We start from the raw sequence: 23,877 nt of genomic DNA, 5'->3' as shown, positions 1-23,877 counted from the left end.
GTGTGATCAATTTGATAAGGTAGATGATTCTGCACATACCACCCCACCCACACCGCCACCAACTTCACCGCCTTCACCTCCACCTTCACCTGTACCACCTCCGCCACCACCGCGAGTCAATATGGCAAGAGTGATAAAGTTTCATGTTCAAGGGAGTAGGAAATGAAGATCCAAACCAGTTTTGGGTCGTGATAAAAGCCGTATGTCTAGTGCAGGGAGTTACAGATGATAATATAAAGAAAGCGACGTTGTTCAGTGCTCTGCAGGACTGCGCACTGACTTGGTATATTAAGCATTCTAATGACAATCTGAATGTGGGGATTGCGGATATCCAAATTGTGCTAAACAGAGAATTTAGCAGGTTGAAGTCAAAGGCGCAGTTGATCATTGGATTCAAAGAGATCATAATGCTACCAGGCGAGACTCCTTGGGAGTTGGATTAGAGACTGAAGTGTACAATTCGTGAAGATAATATGACTTTGACGGATGGACAGCACCATGAATGGTTTGTAACATCGTTAACGCCACATTTGAGGAACACGTTATTACAACAAAGGTTAATGACCCAGGCAGAGGCCTTGGACATCGCGATGAGGTTGCATGAAACCTTGATACAGGATCCTAACTTGAGAGTTCAGCAGATCCACGCGCTATTGAAAACTTATGCCTTGAGATGCAGAGTCTGAAATGGGATAGGACAGCCCGACCAGAAGTGCGCAAAGAGGTATGGTGCGTTAAATGTAAGGGTTACGGTCCTGACAAGGAGCACTGCCTAGTGTTCGCAAACTACCTTGCGGGAGTACAACCAATGTCATTAATACCAAAGGCACAAGCAGGACCTAGCGCGGTGCCTGCTTTGTGGTGTTTGATTATTCAAATAGGAGGAAATCATGCTACGGACAACTACCATTTGTTACAGAAGTACACACAAAATTCGCAACAGTTGTTCTATAATTTTTATAGATCGGTTGGACACAATGAGTGCATTTGTAGAAGCTATGAGCTGATGATGAATAGAACTACCACCAACAAAGTTTGGGCCAAACCGCGGCCCCTTGACCAGAACATGATTTTAGGGGCGCGGGCGAGGCCGAGGTGGAGGAGGACCTAGAAGAGGTCATGGGTAGCTGATATGCTACAATTGCGGAGGGCCAGGACATTATGCCCATGATTGTACGAATCCAACGTGCCCATCATGTCTGTATTGTACCTTGTTTGATCATGAAATGGAGGATTTCCCTATGCTGATAGCTAGGATACATGACAATGGAGTGCTACCACCTCCCCCGACTCAAAACCTGCAGATGATGAGGTCTGAGCCGCCCGAGGAAGACCCAAATGTGAACACTGTGCTCTAAAGTGGAATCGTGATGGGAGATGATAAAGCCAAACAACCCAAAGATAGTACTTGGGTTTGCAAGGCTCCAACGAAAGAAGCAGAGTTTGATTTGGAGCACGCTAAGGAAAACTTCATGGAAGCTAAGAAGAGCTTCGTTGATTCCACCACCTCAGGAAGAAAAGATAGATCGGAGATGGAAATGGACCCATATATACTTATGAAGTTCCTAGAAACATTCTTGAAGCTACTGTGCAACAGTAAGGCTGTAAAAGGATTGCAGGAACTCATTAACAGATGCACTGGGACTGTGCCAGGAGAACCGCACGTAGTCCGGAAGATTGGAAGGCATACGATGAGGATGGGAAGAGAAATGAGGTTGATCGCGTAGATTTAAGAATATGAGATGGACCAAGTAATTCTGGACTTAGGATCGGATGTGAATGTTCTACCAAAGCAGACATGGGAGCACATGGGAAGACCTATGTTGTAATGGTCTCCCATCTAGCTCTGAATGGCGAACTAGCAAAAGATAATACCTATGGGGAGAGTGTAGGAATCACCGTGGATATTGAAGGAGCGAGCACACTAACAGACTTAGAAGTGATAAAGATTGTTGATGACAGCAATCCCTACCCCGCGCTATTAGGAATTGATTGGGCCACTGACATGAACGGGTTGATTAATCTAAATAAGCGCAAGATGATTTTATAGAAGAAGTCTCTCCACGTAGTTATACCCTTGGACCCTGATGAGGGATCGCGCTACACAGAGCCAATGCGCGACTATGAAAGCAACGATGATTTGGACTGCATCTACAAGATAACCGCGTGAGAGAAAGACTGGGTAAATCCCGCCGCGGATGGACAAATCTCATGGGAGCGCAAAAGCTCCTGTACTTCAGATTCGGACGAAGAGATAGAGTGATGGTAGAACTAGTTACACGAGTTAACCACGTTGAACTGTAATATGATGACAAGATCACTACGCTACATATCGACAGAAGTGAGAGATCTCCCTACTTATCATGGATTAGGTGAGGTAGATTATTTATTGGATAGATTTGAAAGGGAGGTGCTAGAAAAGCAAAGTTTCTAGGCTTTGAAGTGGGTACTACATGCTACACTCACGAGGTAGTGGGGTATGCACCAAGGAAGCTTTGAGGACTGGCGCGAATGAAGGATAATGATGTGCATGCATTTTAGGAAGCCTAAGATGCAACTAACAGATAAATACAACTAACGAGTTGGTCACGCATGCATCTGTCCAGGTGGGTACAGACATATGACAAACAACCTGCGCGGATGCACCTAAACTTCATGATGGGAAATACGATCAATAAGCATGTGTTGGGGGGGGGGTGTGAATGCGTGAACGACTCCTCAAATTGGAACGACAGAATGTGGAAAGAACAAGAGCACATAAGGTTATCCACGTAGAAGCCTTTAATAAAGTGTGTGAAGCACTGAAAAAGGTAGGTAATAGGCAGCGAAGTGATTGGGACTGTTACTGGGAATAGTGTCTATGCAGAACTGCTAATCCCACTAAGGCTGGTAGCTACCTTAGAAACAAACAAAGTAAAACTAATTTCGTTTTCCTTTATGAAAGATAGATGAGAGAAGAATAAAAGAGACCAACCTCTGTCTTGTGCTTGGTTCTTTGCTTGATTCCTCTCTCTTCTGATAGTCCTTTGCTACTTGCTTTCTTGTATACCCAGCTTCACAGAGTACCTGTAGAATCAAAGCAGCATAACACTATACGAGAACATGGATATATTATCATAAGAAATATAGGATCAGATGTATATTAACCACACAAATGAATAAAACATCAATCACACAAGTGTATGGAGGAAAACTAGAATAGTTTTATTGATAATCAAGAAAGAGCCAACAGAATTACAACCAATTGTTCTGACCCAGCATCATCCTCTCAGCAAGTAAGCCCTTCTTCACCTCATGAAAAGCTTAGATCACCCAACACTATGATGTTGCCTCAAGAAACCAACAACGATTCCTTACAAGATGAAAAATTCCAGCCTCTGGATCTCTGGGATGAGGGATCCATATATAGATGTTTGCAAGGGAGATGAGTCAGCCTGTAATTTGATTAGTGTCTTCCCTCTGATAGTTCTTGATTCCACTTGGAGATTGATGATATCTTACTCATCCCTGGTCGAATTCAGATAGGCAAGTGTCACTGGAGAAGTTTCTGGAAGATTCCATGCTTCTCCACCTTGCAGATTGACCCTGCCATTTGTCCCTTCTCGCCCATCGCACCCCATAGAAGGGATTTTTGAAATGCGACGCACCTACTTTGTGTATTTAGGTGGGATGCAATGCACTTTGCCTATGGAGCAGGTGAAATGGTCCAGTTTTGACCAGTTCTGAGTAGTTTTTCATGGAGAACTTTTGGGAGATGTTGTAATCAGTTGACCTTGTTCTTTTAGGGGTTGGAACAACACCTTTAGGGACTTAGGAGCCCTTGGCTTATGGACATTTTATGCTTGGGGTTGCAGTGCCCAAAAATGTCTATACAATTGCCCCCTAAAGCATGAGGTCATTAATCTTTTGATGTCGGGTGAAATGCTTTATCATGAGGATCCGAAGTTCTTTCAAGCTGGAAGGAGACCTATAATAAGATACAATACAATACATTATCTTCATAATTTTTTCATGATCTAGCTGAGGCGGGCATTCCCATGCTTAGCTTTATAAATTCATTTTTCATGTACATGAGATAGACAATCGTCTGAGTGTAGACTGATGATTCTGGTAGAGCCATCATCCCTTAGATTGGATGATTATCTGTGCAGCAATGATGTACATTTGATGTCTTTCTTTTCCTGAATATATATCGCAGCCCGAATGGATGAAACTAGATCCGGGGTCTTCAATCTCGTTCAATCTTCACTCAAAGTACAAGTCGATCTGTGTGAGAGATGTTCTGGATTCGAACATGGAAAGACATCACCTGATTACCAACCAATGATGTAAGTTGTTAACAGGCGCGAGAGGAATCACCGATAATGATAATGATCCTCAAGGTACTGCAGTACAATTCACGTGGTGTGAATAAGGGACTTGGCGTCGAACACCACGTAAAATCTTTCAGTCGAAGGCCATTGATGTAAACCTGTCGCCCGAAGTGAGAAACTTGCCATTGAGGCATGCAAGCTTCAAAGTACTGAAAGGGTTTTTCCTAGATCGCCTTCTTGGATAATGAGCTAATGTCGACAAGAAGCGATCCGTCATAGAAGGGCATTAATGAATCTCACATCAATGACACGAAACAGAGAAAATGATTTTAATGGAGGTGAAAACAATCTGGTGATATATGGTTCAAGGTGGCGGTCATGAAAGAATGGAGCGAAAATGTATTATAGTGGGTGAGACACAGGTGAATTCTCTGAATGACTTCTCTTGAACATATCAGCGACACTGACATGATGGATTGGTAGCATTAACCGAAAATGTGGATGGTGTGATGGAACCATGGTGATATGACCAGTGAATGGAACAACCCAACCCAACTAGGATGCGGAGTGAAAGTGTCATGTTCAAGAGCGAATTGCTACCAACAAAGTTTCTTCAAGTTTTCTTCCCAATTTTTCCCCAGTCATTGCTGACCAGAACCTCTTTATTTTTGTCAAGCTTGAGGAGGATAACATATTCTTGTTCTATAATTTTCCCTTTGGGCAAACCCATCGCTATGTTTTAACGAGCCTAGCGATAGTGAAACTCATTCTTGTCTGTTATGGACAAGTTTGTCGCTATTAGGTTTTAACGAGTTTAATGAAAAAGATAACTCGGTCCTTTTCAATTTTTGAGAGTCTGAAAAGGAACATAAAGGAAACTCCAAATATCCTTTTTCGTCATCAAACCCCTTAAGTCCGAAAAAGTATAAAATAATACGAAAGGGATGAATTATCGGTAATTTTAACGAGCCGAACAAGACAAGCGCTCGATCTTTTTGTGTAATAATCCCTCAGGTCCAAAAGGATTAAAATCTAAAGGAGGGATAGCACTTCCGGTCACTTTAACGAGCTGGAGAGGCCAATGGCTCGGCAATCTTTTCATATTTTACGAGTCAGTTGAAAAGAGCTTAATGGAGACTCGTTTTTGAGGAACGACTGATAAATTCGGGTAGCAGCTGATTCCAGGTAAGGTTTGGAATTTTCCAATCACGGCAGTGTCACAAGGATGGCTAACAAGATCACTCTTTGCAGTTGTTCCTCAAAAGGGGTAAACAATCTAGTGGAGGTGAATGATCGGCCAATACAGAGTGGAGGTGATGATGAGAACACGACCAAGGCTTTAAAGGCTGAAGTACTACATTCACGATGGTTATTTACCGTAAATTAGTTCATTTTTTAATGAGCTTAAACGCGGGGGGAAACACTTGCTCATTGCTTATGTTTATTTTTTAACGAGCTTGAATTCTGCAATAAAACTGCTTGATCCAGTCGTATAATAAGGATGTCTCATCTAAGATGCCATTTCTGTGGAGCTTGCACCTTACAAAGCTTTGCTCCGGATCCTTTCTTTATGCAAGTTAGGAAACAACCAATCCTACGAGTTTAAAGGGTTAGAGGAACTACAAATTTAAAAAATAAATAGTCCCTCTTCACTTGCACGCCAAAAGGTTTGCATGCCCCCAGGTATAGAGAAAAATTTCCAGGTTACCAAGAAAGTTTCATCCGCGTAGCGGATAAAATTCTTTCTCGGTGATGCCTATCGAAATAGGCAAAGAGGAGTGGTGTCACCCGGCATAACCTTAACGAAGGTATCTTATTCCAGTCTGTTCCCATTTTCTTGTAAGGATGGGTTCGCCAGATTAGTCATATATCCCTCGCGAAAATCAACCCTATACCCAAGGTTCTTCTGCTGAAGCAGACCAGGATGCATGCCCCCTGGGTTTCAGTCATGTCCCCTGAATCACTCGCATTCATCAGGTGGACGGGCTGGGGATTGATGAGACATTCCTTGCATGAAAATACCATTCAGGGATGGTATATGACTATTTTCCATGCGTGAACCGGGGAATGAAAGCTAGTCTACGAGCTTGACCACTCTTCCTTAGTGCGGAAAACACATTACTCTAAAGAGTGAGGAGACAATGGCTCCCATGCAATAAATATAGTCTCGTCCAAGGAGTAGATTATAATCCAGGGGTCTTTGGACTACCATTACGTTCATGTGAACAGTTTTCCCTCTCAATGTAATGGGTACATTGGGAAGAATCCCTAACGGTCGACTGGTTCCTTTGTCAAAGCTTGTTAGATTTCTCATTTCAAGCAAAAGCGATGGCAAACCAAGCGCTTTCCAAGCAGTTGAGGAAAGGATACTCACAAAAGCCCCTTCATCTATGATGGTACTGGCCATAACCATTCTATATACTTGAGTGATGATTCGGAATGGTATGCTAGCCGGTAAATAGGGTCTACCTAGTAGATTCCAGTCAAAGGAAATGACCATGTTTCTTGGAGGGGGGACCGAATAGACGGCCGGGTATGAATCTGACGAACTTCTTTCCTGTGGTAAAGGAACAGGTAAACTACCCCCATGTTCATCGGAGTCTGTGCTTACGAAGAGAATTTGGACGGTGCCATCTTTGTTCTCTTCGGTGACTGTATCATCTGAAGACAGAACCTCTGAAGGCAAGACCGGGTCAACTACCGCCTCGACCTTTTGACTTTCGTCAGGTATGGATTCAGATGGTTTATCTTCAATGATAGCCGCTTCGGCTGACCATAAGGGCGTGTCAGCCAGATTTTCAACTAATGACGGACTCGGCAAGAGTTTCTTATATCAAGGAGGGAGCCGTAACGGTGAAACCAGACGGTCGTCCAAAACTCTTTTAGCCTCATCTAAGAAGGGACAACGGTGAACGACATGATCGCCTTCACACAGTCTACAAGGAAGTTTACTTTTTCCTATTTGTCCAGGGGCTTCACTTTCACTAGTCGACAGTGTACTTTCAACACGATCACTAGAGGTTGATGACACCGGGTTGTGCAAACGAGGAGACCAGTCCCTTAAGATCCGAGCGGTGCATGGACAATCTCTATGATAGTGGTCTCCTTTGAAAATGACACATGGCGATTTAGGCCTGGTCAGTGCAGTGTGTGGATTTTCACTAGACGACGCTTGGTTGCCCCTTTTTGCCTTTGGCTTCTTCTTCTTCTTCTCTTTCTTCTTCTTCTCCTTCTTCTTCTCAGGCACTTGATTCTTGGCTTTACCACCTTCATCAAGCGAAGAGGAAGGAGGAGAGGAAGAATTGGACGAAGTAGAGGGTTGGGGGGTAACTCCGGTATCATTTAGTTGCTGACTCAATTGTTAAGGAATTGCGGTGTTCTGAACAACGGAGGTTGAGAAGAGCCATACGGGCAAACTAATTGTCAATCCTGGAAGTGACAATGTGGCCATGTGGGGTGCACCAACATATCCCCAAGAGGAGAAGGGAATAGGATTTCCTCCAAGAGGAATTCCTTGGTTGGTGGACTCCATTTTCCTCAACCCAAGACCAACGTAGGAAAGGTGATAATTATTCCGTTTAAAATAAATTTTAGACGCTTTGACACAACTTGTTTTTTCAATTTTTAAGAGTCGAGAAAAAACAAAAGATGACTCTAGTCGCCTTCGATTTTTAATGAGCCTGAAGTGACAAGTGCTCAGATGGACCTTTTCCGTTAAGGAGTCTGAAAAGGAATGAAAGGGACTGCTCTGGAAATCTAAACAGAGGGATTACCAAACCAATCGCAAAACTACAGAATACTTTTTACGGTATGGCAGTCAATCTTCTCGAATGCTGTGTTCAGTGCATTGCGATCGATAGGGCGGCAGACACGGCTTCCTATGGATAAAGGATTAAGCCTATTGTGGTCTCCCAAAATATACTCGACAGTACATGGAAGCACAAGTCCGTATTGGCACTTATCATCTCAAAGTGGAGGAATCACCCAACCAAAAGTGAAAACAACAGTTTCCAGGCTTTACGACGCCTGAAGACGTCTCTAGCCTAGACTTCTAGATGTTGTGCGTTAGGTTCCAAAGCGTTGTTAGATTCATTAAATTTATTTTATAGTTGATCTTGCTTAAGAAATTTTCCTTTCAAGTTCACCACGTGATGTAGATGTACAATTCTTAAAATGCAATCTAAGATGATAAACAGTCGTTTTATCTTCTTTGTGCAATGAAAATCCTAGCTACTAAGGAAAGAGAGATGGCGTTCTTTCAACAAAGAGCAAAGAGCACACACTATATGCACTGTCCTAAATCAAACCAACAAACAGTCTAAATGCAAATGCACATGCATGTATTTTTTTTCAGCCTTCTTAATGTGTAAATTATTAAAAGAAAGCTAATGCGTAAATCTGAATTATTTTCAAAGTGACAATTACTAACAAGTTTCTTTTCAAAACAAAATGAGGACAATGACAACACTTTGCGATTTGGAATTGAAAACTTGCTTTCAACACTAGAAAAACTACTAATTTAGATCAAATACAATAGTAACAGGGTAATCGACTATCAAGAGCAATCAGACTCTCTTCTATGACTGAAAACGACACTTGCGACACTTGCAAATCAAGAAACGACAGTACAATTACGTTACTTCTTTGTAAAGGAGAACTGAAAATGACTCAAAAAATACAAAAAAAACATTTACAGTTCTTTTCACAATGGAGGCGGAATAACAGCAAGGAAAGGGGTTTCAAACAAAGGTGTACTGACTACAGGTAGCAAAACTCTTGAATAGATCTGAAAAGAGTGAACACAAAAACCAAAATTTAGGAACAATGCCTAGTCTGATCAGCGCACCTGTAACACAGTGAAACTGAAATGCAACGCACCTACTACACTCGGGAAGTGCACTGAATTTGAGATTCACAGAACAGACAGTGGGCTGGACGAGGGACGAGACTTTGATTGGGTTCTGGGTCACAGTTTGCAGTTCAGTTCAGGGATTTTGGTTGAGCAAGTGGTAATCAGTAAATCAATCACAGGGGTAGATCTAAGGAGGTTACTAGAGCCACCACAAGGTCAATTAGAGAGCTTGTAAATCAATTGTTTAAATCATAAACAAAACCTGGAGATTGACTGAAGCAGCGTTGATCTACTTTGCACTTGCATAGCAAATGCAGTTTGAAGGCTAGTTGGCTCGACTTCAGGCTCCGTCTGTAAGTTTATAAAGTAAACAAATGTAGATGAACAAACAATCTACTCGCTCCCCAGCAGAGTCGCCATTTTGTTACCAGGAATAGTGTCTATGTAGAACTACTAATCCCACTAAGGCTGGTAGCTACCATAGAAACAAACAAAGTAAAACTACTTTCATTTTCCTTTATGAAAGATAGATGAGGGAAGAATAAAAGAGACCAACCTCTGTCTTGCGCTTGGTTCTTTGCTCGATTCCTCTCTCTTCTGATAGTCCTTTGCAACTTGCTTTCTTGTATACCTAGCTTCACAGAGTACCTGTAGAATCAAAGAAGCATAACACTATACGAGAACATGGATCTATTATCATAAGCAATATAGGATCAGATGTATATTAACCACACAAATGCATAAAACATCAATCACACAAGTGTATGGAGGAAAACTAGAATAGTTTTATTGATAATCAAGAAAGAGCCAAGAGAATTACAACCAATTGTTCTGACCCAGCATCATCCTCTCAGCAAGTAAGCCCTTCCTCACCTCATGAAAATCTTAGAACACCCAACACTATGATGTTGCCTCAAGAAACCAACAGCAATTCCTTACAAGATGCAAAATTCGAGCCTCTGGATCTCTGGGATGAGGGATCCATATATAGATGTCTGCAAGGGAGATGAGTCAGCTTGTGATTTGATTAGTGTCTTCCCTCTGATAGTTCTTGATTCCACTTGGAGATTGATGATTTGTTACTCATCCCTGGTTGAATTCAGATAGGTAAGTGTCACTGGAGAAGTTTCTGGAAGATTCCATGCTTCTCCACCTTGCGGATTGACCCTGCCATTTTTCCCTTCTCGCCCATCGCACCCCATAGAAGGGATTTTTGAAATGCAACGCATCTACTATGTGTATTTAGGTGGGATGCAACGCACTTTGCCTATGGAGCAGGTGAAATGGTCTAGTTTTGACCAGTTCTGAGTAGTTTTTCATAGAAAACTTTTGGGAGATGCTGTAATCAGTTGACCTTGTTCTTTTAGGGGTTGGAACAACACCTTTAGGGACTTAGGAGCCCTTGGCTTATAGACATTTTATGCTTGGGGTTGCAGTGCCCAAAAATTTCCATAATAGTTGCCCCCTAAAGCATGAGGTCATTAATCTTTTGATGTCGGGTGAAATGCTTTATCATGAGGATCCGAAGTTCTTTCAATCTGGAAGGAGACCTGTAATAATATACAATACAATACATTATCTTCATAATTTTTTCATGATCTAGCTGAGGCGGGCATTCCCATGCTCAGCTTTATAAATTCATTTTTCATGTACATGAGATAGACAATCGTCTGAGTGTAGACTGATGATTCTAGTAGAGCCATCATCCCTTAGATTGGATGATTATCTGTGCAGCAATGATGTAGATTTGATGTCTTTCTTTTCCTGAATATATATCGCAGCCCGAATGGATGAAACTAGATCCGGGGTCTTCAATCTCGTTCAATCTTCACTCAAAGTACAACTCGATCCGTGTGAGAGATGTTCTGGAGTCGAACATGGAAGGACATCGCCTGATTACCAACCAATGATGTAAGTTGTTAACAGGCGCGAGAGGAATCACCGATAATGATAATGATCCTCAAGGTATTGCAGTACAATTCACGTTGTGTGAATAAGGGACTTGGCGTAGAACACCACGTAAAATCTTTCGGTCGAAGGCCATTGATGTAAACCTGTCGCCGGAAGTGAGAAACTTGCCATTGAGGCATGCAAGCTTCAAAGTACTGAAAGGGTTGTTCCTAGATCGCCTTCTTGGATAATGAGATGATGTCGACAAGAAGCGATCCGTCATAGGAGTGCATTAATGAATCCCACATCAATGACATGAAACAGAGCAAATGATTTTAATGGAGGTGAAAACAATCTGGTGATATATGGTTCAAGGTGGTGGTCATGAAAGAATGGAGCGAAAATGTATTATAGTGGGTGAGACACAGGTGAATTCTCTGAATGACTTCTCTTGAACATATCGGCGACAATGACATGATGGATTGGTAGCATTAACCCCAAATGTGGATGGTGTGATGGAACCACGGTGATATGACCAGTGAATGGAACAACCCAACCCGACTAGGATGCGGAGTGAAAGTGTCATGTTCAAGAGCGACTTGCTACCAACAAAGTTTCTTCAAGTTTTCTTCCCAATTTTTCCCCAGTCATTGCTGACCAGTACCTCTTTATTTTTGTCAAGCTTGAGGAGGATAACATATTCTTGTTCTATAATTTTCCCTTCAGGAAAACCCATTGTTATGTTTTAACGAGCCTAGCGATAGTGAAACTCATTCTTGTATGTTATGGACAAGTTTGTCGCTATTAGGTTTTAACGAGTTTAACGACAAAGATAACTCGGTCCTTTTCAATTTTAGAGGGTCTGAAAAGGAACGTAAAGGAAACTCCAAATATCCCTTTTTGTCATCAAATCCCTTAAGTCCGAAAAAGTATAAAATAATATGAAAGGGATGAATTATCGGTAATTTTAACGAGCCGAACAAGACAAGCGCTCGATCTTTTTGTGTAATAATCCCTCAGGTCCAAAAAGATTAAAATCTAAAGGAGGGATAGCACTTCCTGTCACTTTAACGAGTTAGAGAGGCCAATGGCTCGGCAATCTTTTCATATTTTACGAGTCAGTTGAAAAGAGCTTAATGGAGACTCGTTTTTGAGGAACGAGTGATAATTTCGGGTAGCAGTTGATTCCAGGTAAGGTTTGGAATTTTCCAATCACGGCAGTGTCACAAGGATGGCTAACAAGATCACTCTTCGCAGCTGTTCCTCAAATGGGGTAAAAAATCAAGTGGAGGTGAATGATCGGCCAATACAGAGTGGAGGTGATGATGAGAACACGACCAAGGCTTTAAAGGCTGAAGTACTACATTCACGATGGTTATTTACCAGAAATTAGTTCATTTTTTAATGAGCTTAAACACGGGGGGAAACACTTGCTCATTGCTTACGTTTATTTTTTAACGATGTTGAATTCCGCAATAAAACTGATTGATCCAGTCGTATAATAAGGATGTCTCATCTAAGATGCCATTTTTGTGGAGCTTGCACCTTACAAAGCTTTGCTTTGGATCCTTTCTTTATGCAAGTTAGGAAACAACTAATGCTACGAGTTTAAAGGGTTAGAGGACCTACAAATTTCAAAAAGAAATAGTCGCTCTTCGCTTGCACGCCAGAAGGTTTGCACGCCCCTAGGTATAGAGAAAAATTTCCAGGTTACCAAGAAAGTTTCATCCCCGTAGCGGATAAAATTCTTTCTCGGCGATGCCTATCGAAATAGACAAAGAGGAGTGGTGTCACCTGGCATAACCTTAACGAAAGTATCTTATTCCAGTCTGTTCCCATTTTCTTGTAAGGACGGGTTCGCCAGATTAGTCATATATCCCTCGCGGAAATCAACCCTATACCCAAGGTTCTTCTGCTGAAGCAGACCAGGATGCATGCCCCCTGGGTTTCAGTCATGTCCCCTGAATCACTCGTGCTCATCAGGTGGACGGACTGGGGATTGATGAGACATTCCTTGCGTGAAAACACCATTCAGGGATGGTATATGACCATTTGCCATGCGTGAACCGGGGAATGAAAGCTAGTCTATGAGCTTGACCACTCTTCCTTCGTGCGGAAAACACATTACTCTAAAGAGTGAGGAGACAATGGCTCCCATGCACTAAATATAGTCTCGTCCAAGGAGTAGATTATAATCCAGGGGTCTTTGGACTACCATTACGTTCATGTGAACGGTTTTCCCTCTCAATGTAATGGGTACATTGGGAAGGATCCCTAATGGTCGACTAGTTCCTTTATCAAAGCTTGTTAGGTTTCTCATTTCAGACAAAAGCGATGGCGAACCAAGCGGTTTCCAAGCAGTTAAGGAAAGGATACTCACAAAAGCCCCTTCATCTATGATGGTACCGGCCATAACCATTCTATATACTTGAGTGATGATTCAGAATGGTATGCTAGCCGGTAAACAGGGTCTGCCTAGTAGATTCCAGTCAAAGGAAACGACCAGGTTGCTTGGAGGTGGGACCGAATAGACGGTCGGGTATGACTCTGACAAACTTCCTTCCTACGGTAAAGGAACAAGTAAAATACCCCCATGTTCATCGTAGTCTATGCTTACGAAGAGAATTTGGACGGTGCCATCTTTGTTCTCTTCGGTGACTGTATCATCTGAAGACAGAACCTCTGAAGGCAAGACCGGGTCAACTACCGCCTCGACCTTTTGACTTTCGTCAGGTATGGATTCAGATGGTTTATCTTCAATGATAGCCGCTTCGGCTGACCATAAGGGCGTGTCAGCCAGATTTTCAACTAATGATGGACTCGGCAAGAGTTTCTTATATCAAGGAGGGAGTCGTAACGGTGAAACCGGACGGTCGTCCAAAACTCTTTTAGCCTCATCTAAGAAGGGACAACGGTGAACGGCCTGATCGCCTTCACACAGTCTACAAGGAAGTTTACTTTTTCCTATTTGTCCAGGGGCTTCAATTTCACTAGTTGACAATGTACTTTCAACATGATCACTAGAGGTTGACGACACCGGGTTGTGCAAACGAGGAGACTAGTCCCTTAAGATCCGAGCGGTGCATGGACAATCTCTATGATAGTGGTCTCCTTTGCAAATGACACATGGCGATTTAGGCCTGGTCAGTGAAGTGTGTGGATTTTCACTAGACGACGCTTGGTTGCCCCTTTTTGCCTTTGGCTCCTTCTTCTTCTTCTCTTTCTTCTTCTTCTCCTTCTTCTTCTCAGGAACTTGATTCTTGGCTTTACCACCTTCATCAAGCGAAGAGGAAGGAGGAGAGGAAGAATTGGACGAAGTAGAGGGTTGGGGGGTAACTCCGGTATCATTTAGTTGCTGACTCAATTGTTAAGGAATTGCGGTGTTCTGAACAACGGAGGTTGAGAAGAGCCATACGGGCAGTCAATCTTCTCGAATGTTGTGTTCAGTGCATTGTGATCGATAGGGCGGCAGACATGGCTTCCTATGGATAAAGGATTAAGCCTATTGTGGTCTCCCAAAATATACTCGACGGTACATGGAAGCACAAGTCCGTATTGGCACTTATCGTCTCAAAGTGGAGGAATCACCCAACCAAAAGTGAAAACAACAGTTACCGGGCTTTACGACGCCGGAATACGTCTCTAGCCTAGACTTCTAGATGTTGTGCGTTAGGTTCCAAAGAATTGTTAGATTGATTAAATTTATTTTATAGTTGATCTTTCTTAAGAAATTTTCCTTTCAGGTTCACCGCGTGATGTAGTTGTACAATTCCTAAAATGAAATCTAAGATGATTAACAGTCATTTTATCTTCTTTGTGCAATGAAAATCCTAGCTACTAAGGAAAGAGAGATGGCGTTATTTCAACAAAGAGCAAAGAGCACACACTATATGCACTGTCCTAAATCAAACCAACAAACAGTCTAAATGCAAATGCACATGCATGTATTTGTTTTCAGCCTTCTTAATGTGTAAATGATAAAAAGAAAGCTAATGCGCAAATCTGAATTATTTTCAAAGTGACAATTACTAAAAAGTTTCTTTTCAAAACAAAATGAGGACAATGACAACACTTCGCGATTTGGAATTGAAAACTTGCTTTCGACAGTAGAAAAACTACTAATTCAGATGAAATACAATAGTAACAGGGTAATCGACTATCAAGAGCAATCAGACTCTCTTCTATGACTGAAAACGACACTTGCGACACTTTCAAATCAAGAAACGACAGTATAATTACGTTACTTCTTGGTAAAGGAGAACTAAAAATGACTCAAAAAATACAAAAAAACATTTACAGTTCTTTTCACAATGGAGGCGGAATAACAACAAGGAGAGGGGTTTCAAAAAGAGGTGTACTGACTACAGGCAGCAAAACTCTTGAATAGATCTGAAAAGAGTGAACACAGAAACCAAAATTTAGGAACAATGCCTAGTCTGATCAGTGCACCTGTAACACAGTGAAACTGAAATGCAACTCACCTACTACACTCGGGAAGTGCACTGAATTTGAGATTCACAGAAGAGACAGTGCGCTGGACCAAGGACGAGGCTTCGATTAGGTTTTGGGTCACAGTTTGCAGTTCAGTTCAGGGATTTTGGCCGAGCAAGTGGTAATCAGTAAATCAATCACCGGGGTAGATCTAAGGAGGTTACTAGAGCCACCACAAGGGCAATTAGAGAGCTTGTAAATCAATTGTTTAAATCATAAATAAAACCTGGAGATTGACTGAAGCAACATTGATCTACTTTTCACTTGCATAGCAAATTCAGTTTGAAGGCTAGCTGGCTTGACTTCAGGCTCCATCTGTAAGTTTATAAAGTAAACAAATGTAGATGAACAAACAATCTACTCGCTCCCCAGCGGAGTCGCCATTTTGTTATTGGGAATAGTGTCTATGCAAAACTGCTAATCCCACTAAGGCTGGTAGCTACCTTAGAAACAAACAAAGTAAAACTACTTTCATTTTCCTTTATGAAAGATAGATGAGAGAAGAATAAAAGAGACCAACCTTTGTCTTGCGCTTGGTTCTTTGCTCGATTCCTCTCTCCTCTGGTAGTCCTTTGCTACTTGCTTTCTTATATACCTAGCTTCATAGAGTACCTGTAGAATCAAAGCAGCATAACACTATATGAGAACATGGATCTATTATCATAAGCAATATAGGATCAGATGTATATTAACCACACAAATGCATAAAACATCAATCACACAAGTGTATGGAGGAAAACTAGAATAGTTTTATTGATAATCAAGAAAGAGCCAAGAGAATTACAACCAATTGTTCTGACCCAGCATCATCCTCTCAGCAAGTAAGCCCTTCTTCACCTCATGAAAATCTTAGATCACCCAACACTATGATGTTGCCTCAAGAAACCAACAGCAATTCCTTACAAGATGCAAAATTCCAGCCTCTGGATCTCTGGGATGAGGGATCCATATATAGATGTCTGCAAGGGAGATGAGTCAGCTTGTGATTTGATTAGTGTCTTCCCTCTGATAGTTCTTGATTCCACTTGGAGATTGATGATCTCTTACTCATCCCTGGTTGAATTCAGATAGGCAAGTGTCACTGGAGAAGTTTCTGGAAGATTCCATGCTTCTCCACCTTGCGGATTGACCCTGCCATTTGTCCCTTCTCGCCCATCGCACCCCATAGAAGGGCTTTTTGAAATGCAACGCACCTACTATGTGTATTTAGGTGGGATGCAACGCACTTTGCCTATGGAGCAGGTGAAATGGTCCAGTTTTGACCAGTTCTGAGTATTTTTTCATAGATAACTTCTGGGAGATGCTGTAATCAGTTGACCTTGTTCTTTTAGGGGTTGGAACAACACCTTTAGGGACTTAGGAGCCCTTGGTTTATGGACATTTTATGCTTGGGGTTGTAGTGCCCAAAAATGTCTATAACAGGGACCTACACGTACCAGCAATCCTATGGGCTTATAGGGCGATGTGCAAGAAACTGATGGGATAAACGCCTTCTAGGCTAGCCTATGGAGCAAGCGCTATAATATCGATGGAGTATATTATGCCTAGTCTGCGCATAGCAGTGCCTGTGGATATGATGGTTCACAGATCCTTGGAAGAAGGGATTACGCAACTGGACAAAGAAGAACGCTTAGGACCTGATGAAGAGATCCAACAGGGTGATCTTAGGCTCCAAGAACTCATGAAGGAAATAGTTCGGTTAAGGGCGAAAAGCACCATGATGGAAGAAGAAGTCAAGAAGCTTCAGGAAGGAAGAAAGAAGGACTTTCTTGATAAGAAAACTATGGTGATAAAACAGGATGCGCACGATTATGTTGACAAATTTGGGGACTACCGCCAAGAGTTGATCCACTTGTTGCCTTGGATTGGACCGCATATTACTAGAGGGATCATCGATGGTGGCGCAAAGTGGATGGTGAAGTGCGCGATGCCGATAGTAAAGTTAACAGGTGAACTTTTCCCAAGAAAAGTAGTTGATGGTCGATTGAAGCTGTATACAGGTGGCCCAACCACCTAACTAGCCTTGGGAAGCACAGTATTAGTGCTCAAGACCATTGAAAGGAGGCGTGGGACTATAAATAGATGCAAGGGACACATGAGTAGATACAGGGAAGCAGTTCAAATACCACGGTCTCTGAACAGCGCATCTAGGAGATACATCAGGTAGTCACTCAGTGCACTGCTTACCTTGCAATAGTCCCAGCAGAGTTAGGAGGTGTCTGCACGAAGGTCTCCGCACCAAAAGAGTGAGTTGAGGGCGAGTCACGATGTTTGTGTTGGGGGACTGTTGGGCGCAGGGTCCCCCAAGGCAAGCTTTGGGGCTTATGGCCCAAGTTTTGACTAAGTCCGATGTAAAGACTCCGTGATTCGTGGTGCAAAGCGTGAAGTTGTAATTGAGTCATAGGGTTGTCTGCCCTTACTTTTGTAATGTAATGTCGTCTTGAGAGTTCTACCCATGGTACGCGGACCATGGGGTTGTATAAATAGAGCGAGGCTCTAAGTGTAAAGGGACAAGGAACAATCTAAGATAAGATGAAGCATTGAGTCTAAGTTGAAGTGTAAAGTCAAGTCTTTGGGTAGTAGAGTAGGAGAAGGTTCTGCAACTGAGTGCGTAGAGGCCTAGTACTCTGAAGCTGAGTGTGCGGACCCCTACAGCTGAGTGAGCAGAGCAAGTTGAGTCTATAATCGATTGAAGCATTAATAAAGAGAAGTTTTACATCATTTCTGTGTATCTTTTCCTGTTTTGTGCATTGAATGTATCGGATATAAATTGCATTTCTATTGTCTCTATGATGCGTGAACCTATATGAATGTGTTGATAAAGGGAAGATAAGTTAAAGTCTATGTCTACGTGAGGATAATTAACTGTTATAAGAAGATAAGTAATATCCACGGTGTAACTTGGGGAAATAGCGTTGATCGCTGCTTTAGTGGTGCGAAAGCACCTCAGCCCCTAGTTAGGGTTGTGCGAAGGTGATTACAATAGATCGCAAAGGCCTCGCAGGTCAGGAAAGTATGCAAAGTGACCTACGCGAAGGTATTCACAGTTGGACTAAATCGACCCTTCAGACATCTGAAGGGTGCAAAAACTTGGTTCTAGCATCCCCCCATACTGCTTCGGGTGAGACCTCAGTCCGCACTCTGTGAGCTGTTGTTGAAACGGCCAGTAGTACAGGGATTTGTTTGGCTAAATAACTCTGAACCTGGGTCAGGCCCCTTCAAGCCAACATGTGTTAATTTCTATCTTATGATAATTTTTTTCACATTACGGGTAATTTTCAATTACAAAACTTAGTCTCTCCATTTTCTTTTTCAACCTAGTATAATTTTCTACAAATTTAGTTGATAGAGCACCCCCCCTCCCAATTTTAGTCTCTATAACCCACATATATTATTTCTCTTCTATTCTTATTTTCCCTTCAAATCTCCTACCTAAAATATGGGTTGAAAACTCCAAGCCTCCAATATCCATATCTTAGGATGGTGGATTCTATCTCACTGGCCACTCCTACAATCTCCTCTCCCCACGTTCCTTATCACTCTCCCCTTATCCCTCACTATAATAGGAATAAATCCATGAGCTATTCCTTCCTGTGGTCATCACATAAGTTGAGACAAAGGATTGTCCCAACACATGAGAGCACAAGAACATGCAAAATCCTATGTAGCACATTATTGGCATCATAACTTCAAGGTAGCCAAAAAGGAATTAGAAACTACTAAAAATGAAGCAAGGGTGGAATGAAAATTTCTGTCGAACTTAGAGGTTGAAGAAATATAGGGCAATGGATTTTAGAGATGGGTAATACTCTATTAAGGAAAAATTAGTATATAAAAACATTAGACCTCTATGTAGGTTTTAACCCCGTACATAAATTACCTGCATACGAATTCTAAAACACAGAAAATAAACAATGCGAGAGCATAACACATATACACAGAGATTTCCCCTGGATCCCAAAACCTGAACTACCAGCTTGATGTTTCATTATGTTCCTTTCAATGTTATAATACATATTTATACATGTCGAAGCATCCAATACCATGGACTAAAAACCATCGCATCTAGAAAACATGTGCGAAAATCATGCACAAAACCATAGGTGGGTCCACCCAACCTAACATAGGGTCCAAAACCAAAATTTTTCGGGGCATTTCCCCAGACCCCATAAAGTGGGGTTACGAATACACCTCAAACCCCATGTAACCCCCCCCCCCACTCCTCCGCTACACAATTGGCGCAACGAAGGGGGGCTCCGCCCCCCACCTCTAAGCCCCCGGTTAACTACGTGGGCTAGTCGTGGAAGGAATATAACACAACCCAACATTCTCCCACTTGTTGCTTTCTTTCCATAGGGGGCCACAAGAGAGCTTAGTCATTTTTCCAGCCCTGAAACACCCATTGTCTCTCTACACCAAGAGAACTTCTCAGAGCTCACAGATTTGGTCAATGCATCTGCAGTATTCTTCAAAGTGTCCACCTTTACCAGCAACACCTTTTTGTCTTCTATCATATCCCTCACAAATTGATACTAAACATCAATTTGCTTTGTCTTTGAATGATATGCGGGGTTCTTTGCCAAGAAAATTGCACTTTGGTTGTCACAGTCTATCCTTATAGCTCCCTGTACTAACCCCATACTTGAACACAATCTCTGCAACCAAACTGCTTCCTTGCTTGCGTGAGTGGCTGCCATGTATTCTGCCTCTGTAGTTGATAGTGCCAATATAGATTGTTTCTTACTCATCCAACTGACTGCACCTCCAAATAGGTTAAACACATACCCACTTGTAGATCTTCTCTGATCCATATCTCTAGTCCAATCTGCGTCAACAAAGCCACGAATATCCAAAATTCTATCCAATCCTGATCTTCCTTGGTAACACAAACCATAATCACTAGGGCCATGCAAATACCTGAAAACCCGCTTCACTGTTGTCCAGTGCTCCTTCCCTAGTTTTGACATAAACCTGCTCAATACTCCCACTGCATGTGCAATGTCTAGTCTAATACAAACCATTGCATACATCAAGCTACCGACTGCACTTGCATATGGAACACGGGACATGTCCTCTTCCTCTCTTGTGTCTTGGGACACTGTTCAGCAGATAACCTCACACATACAGGAATAGGAACCTTCACCGATTTACTATCCTACTTATTAAACCTCTATAGTATTATCTCGACATACTTGCTCTAGTTTAACCATAGCTTCCTCTTTGCCCGATCTCTTTTAATTTCCATGCCCAAAATATAGTTTGCAGCACCAATATCTTTCATGTCAAATTTGGAGGACAATTGGGTCTTCAAATCCTGGATAATTTATTTGTTATTTCCAACCAGCAACATTTCATCCACATACAAGAGCAGATAAATAACACGGTGACCAATTAATTTAAAATACACATAGTGATTTTCTTTGCTTCTGGTGAAGTCCTCGTATAAATGTATCAAATTTCTGATACCACATCCTTGGTGACTGTTTTAACCCATACAGAGACTTCTTTAACTTGCATACCAATTCTTTATTACCCTTCACCGCAAAGCCTTCAAGTTGCTTCATGTATATTTCCTCTTCTAGATCCCTGTGAAGAAATGTTGTCTTGACATCCATCTGTTCTACCTCAAAATCAAAAGTAGCAGTAACAAATAAAAGCAATCTAATAGAAGTTACCTTGGCAATAGGAGAAAAAATATCACCAAAATCAATTCCCGACACCTGGGAATAACCTTTTGCTACCAACCAAGCTTTGTATTTCTCCACCTTTACTTATTCATTTGTATTCTTCTTGAACACCCATTTGCTTCCAATTGGTTTCCTTCCAGCTGGCAACTCCACCAGATCCCACACATCATTTTTGTGCAAAGATGCCATTTCATCAACCATGGCCTCTTTCCAAAGTTTTCCATCCTCTAAATCTATTGCTTCCTTCACAGTTCTGGGATCATCGTCAGTAATAGATAAAACTAAATTTAGAATAGAAAGTAGATGGACTATACCTTTCTGGCTGCCTTCTTTCTCGAACTGATCTTCTCACACCCGAAGTTTGTGGCTCTTCATCTTCTGATTCCTCCTCTGTTGTAGAGTTTGATTCTTCCTCCTTAAGCTCAAACTCTATCCTCTCAGGTTCCTTTGATTGGACTTCATGTTTAATAACATCTTTTACCTCTCTGAACACCACATCTCGGTTGTACACATCCTTCCGTGTGACTAGGTTCCAAATCTTATAACCCTTTAAACCATCCTTATACCCAATAAAGATGCACTTTTCAGATTTACTATTCAACTTGGTTTGTTTCTCCTTTGGAACATGTACATATGCATCACATCCAAATACCCTCAGATGTGAAAGAGAGGGTTTCTTACCAGTCCATACCTCTTGTGGAGTCTTATCCTCCAATGCTGATTAAGGTGACCTATTGACCAGGTAACATGCAGTATCCACCGCCTCTGCCCAGAATTCATATCCTAACCCGTCACCACTGAGCATGCTTCTTGCCCTTTCCATCAATGTCTTATTCATTCTTTCTACAACTCCATTTTTCTGAGGTGTATATGGAGTAGTCTTCTGTCGTGCTATACCACACTTCTTACAGAATTCTTCAAATTCCTTGCTGCAAAACTCTCCACCATTATCTATCCTCAGAACCTTTATCTTCTTCTCTGTCTGATTTTCCACGAGAGCCTTAAATTCTTTAAACCTGTCAAATGCTTCATATTTCTTCTTAAGGAAATATATCCATATATTCCTTGAGAATTCATCTATAAATGATACATAGTACATAGACTTACCCAGTGATGGAACCTTCACAGGTCCAAACACATCACTTTGCACAAGTTCTAATATCTATTTCGCCCTCTTACTACCAGAGGGGAAACTCACTTGATTCTGCTTCCCATCTACACAATTTTCACAAAAATCAAAATCCAGAGAGTTATTACTCATCCCTTCTACCATACCTTTACCATGAAGTATTTGAAGGCCCTTCTCTCCAATATGTCCAAGCCTTTGATGCCACAACATGGTCTTCTCTCCAGAGACCACTAGATTTTCTTCTCCACTTTCAGGAACCACAGAACTATTGCACCCATCAATAACAGTGCTACCTTGCAGCTTGTACAGAGTTCCAATTCGAACTCACTGCATCAATACTAGTGCTCTCCGAACCATTTTGCAGGTATCCTTCTCGAACACTGTTTTTACACCTACATCATCTAGCTTGCTTACAGAAATCAGATTTCTAGCCAATGCAGGAATATGTAGAACACCCGAAAGTGTTCTAACTCTTCCACCTTGCAACTACAACTTTACTTTTTCCCCGACCAATGATTCTAGCCTTCCTATCATCCCCTAAGAATACATCACCACCATCGTATTTCTCATACTTGCAGAACCGCACTCTATGGGGAGTGAAGTGAAAGGATTCACCTGAGTCAATCAACCATGCCTCATGATCTACATGTGTACTTGAAGAATCCAAGTACACATCCCCACCTTCATCTGAGGTGGTTTTCGCCTCTACAGAAGGAGCGAATCAGATCCCTTTCCTTCGTCAGGAGCTTTAGATTTACAGTCCCTTTTGAAGTGGCCTTCCTTTCCACATTTCCAGCACACCACCTTTACAGGTTTTCCTGGAGATTTAGATCCCCCTCTAGATTTAGATCTCCCACTCGGTGACTTATTTTTGTTTATGTTTTGGGACTGTCCTCGTACAGACAAGGCATCACCATTTTGGCTCTCCATATCTTTTTGTCTCATCTCCTCCGTCAAAAAGGCTGAGACTATTTCATCAAACTGTAAGGCAGTTGCATTGCTACCTATTGCAATAACCAGACTATCCCATGAATCTGGTGGAGAACACAACAAACTGATGCACTTATCTTCATCTGAAATTTTAATATCAACAGATGCAAATTGACTTACCACAGTATTAAATGCGTTCAGATGCTCTGTCATCGAGTCTCCATCTTTCATCCTCAGGTTATACAGCTTTTTCCATAGGAATAATTTATTCACCAGAGACATAGATTGGTACAAAGTCCCTATCTTGTCCCACAAAGCCTTTGTTGTAGCTTCCCCTGATACATTCAACAATACTGAATCTAAGACACACAATCGTATTGTGCTCTTTGCCTTCCGATCCAACTTCTTCCATTCTTCATTGGACACTCCCGTTGGTTTAGTACTTGGATCTACCGCGATCCACTGATCTTTATCCACCAACAGATCCTCCATCTTGAGTTTCCACAACTCAAAACTCTGACCATTAAATTTCTTTATCTTTATCTCTCCACTGTTTGTCATCTTCTTTCACCACCAGAATTGATC

This window comes from Pinus tabuliformis, chromosome 6 (genome assembly GCF_031772625.1).
Source record: "Pinus tabuliformis cultivar Carrire ecotype Pingquan chromosome 6, CPIR1, whole genome shotgun sequence".
Classification (NCBI taxonomy): Eukaryota; Viridiplantae; Streptophyta; class Pinopsida; order Pinales; family Pinaceae; genus Pinus; species Pinus tabuliformis.
The sequence above is the reverse complement of the archived record's forward strand: the minus strand, read 5'-3'. Positions refer to the sequence as shown.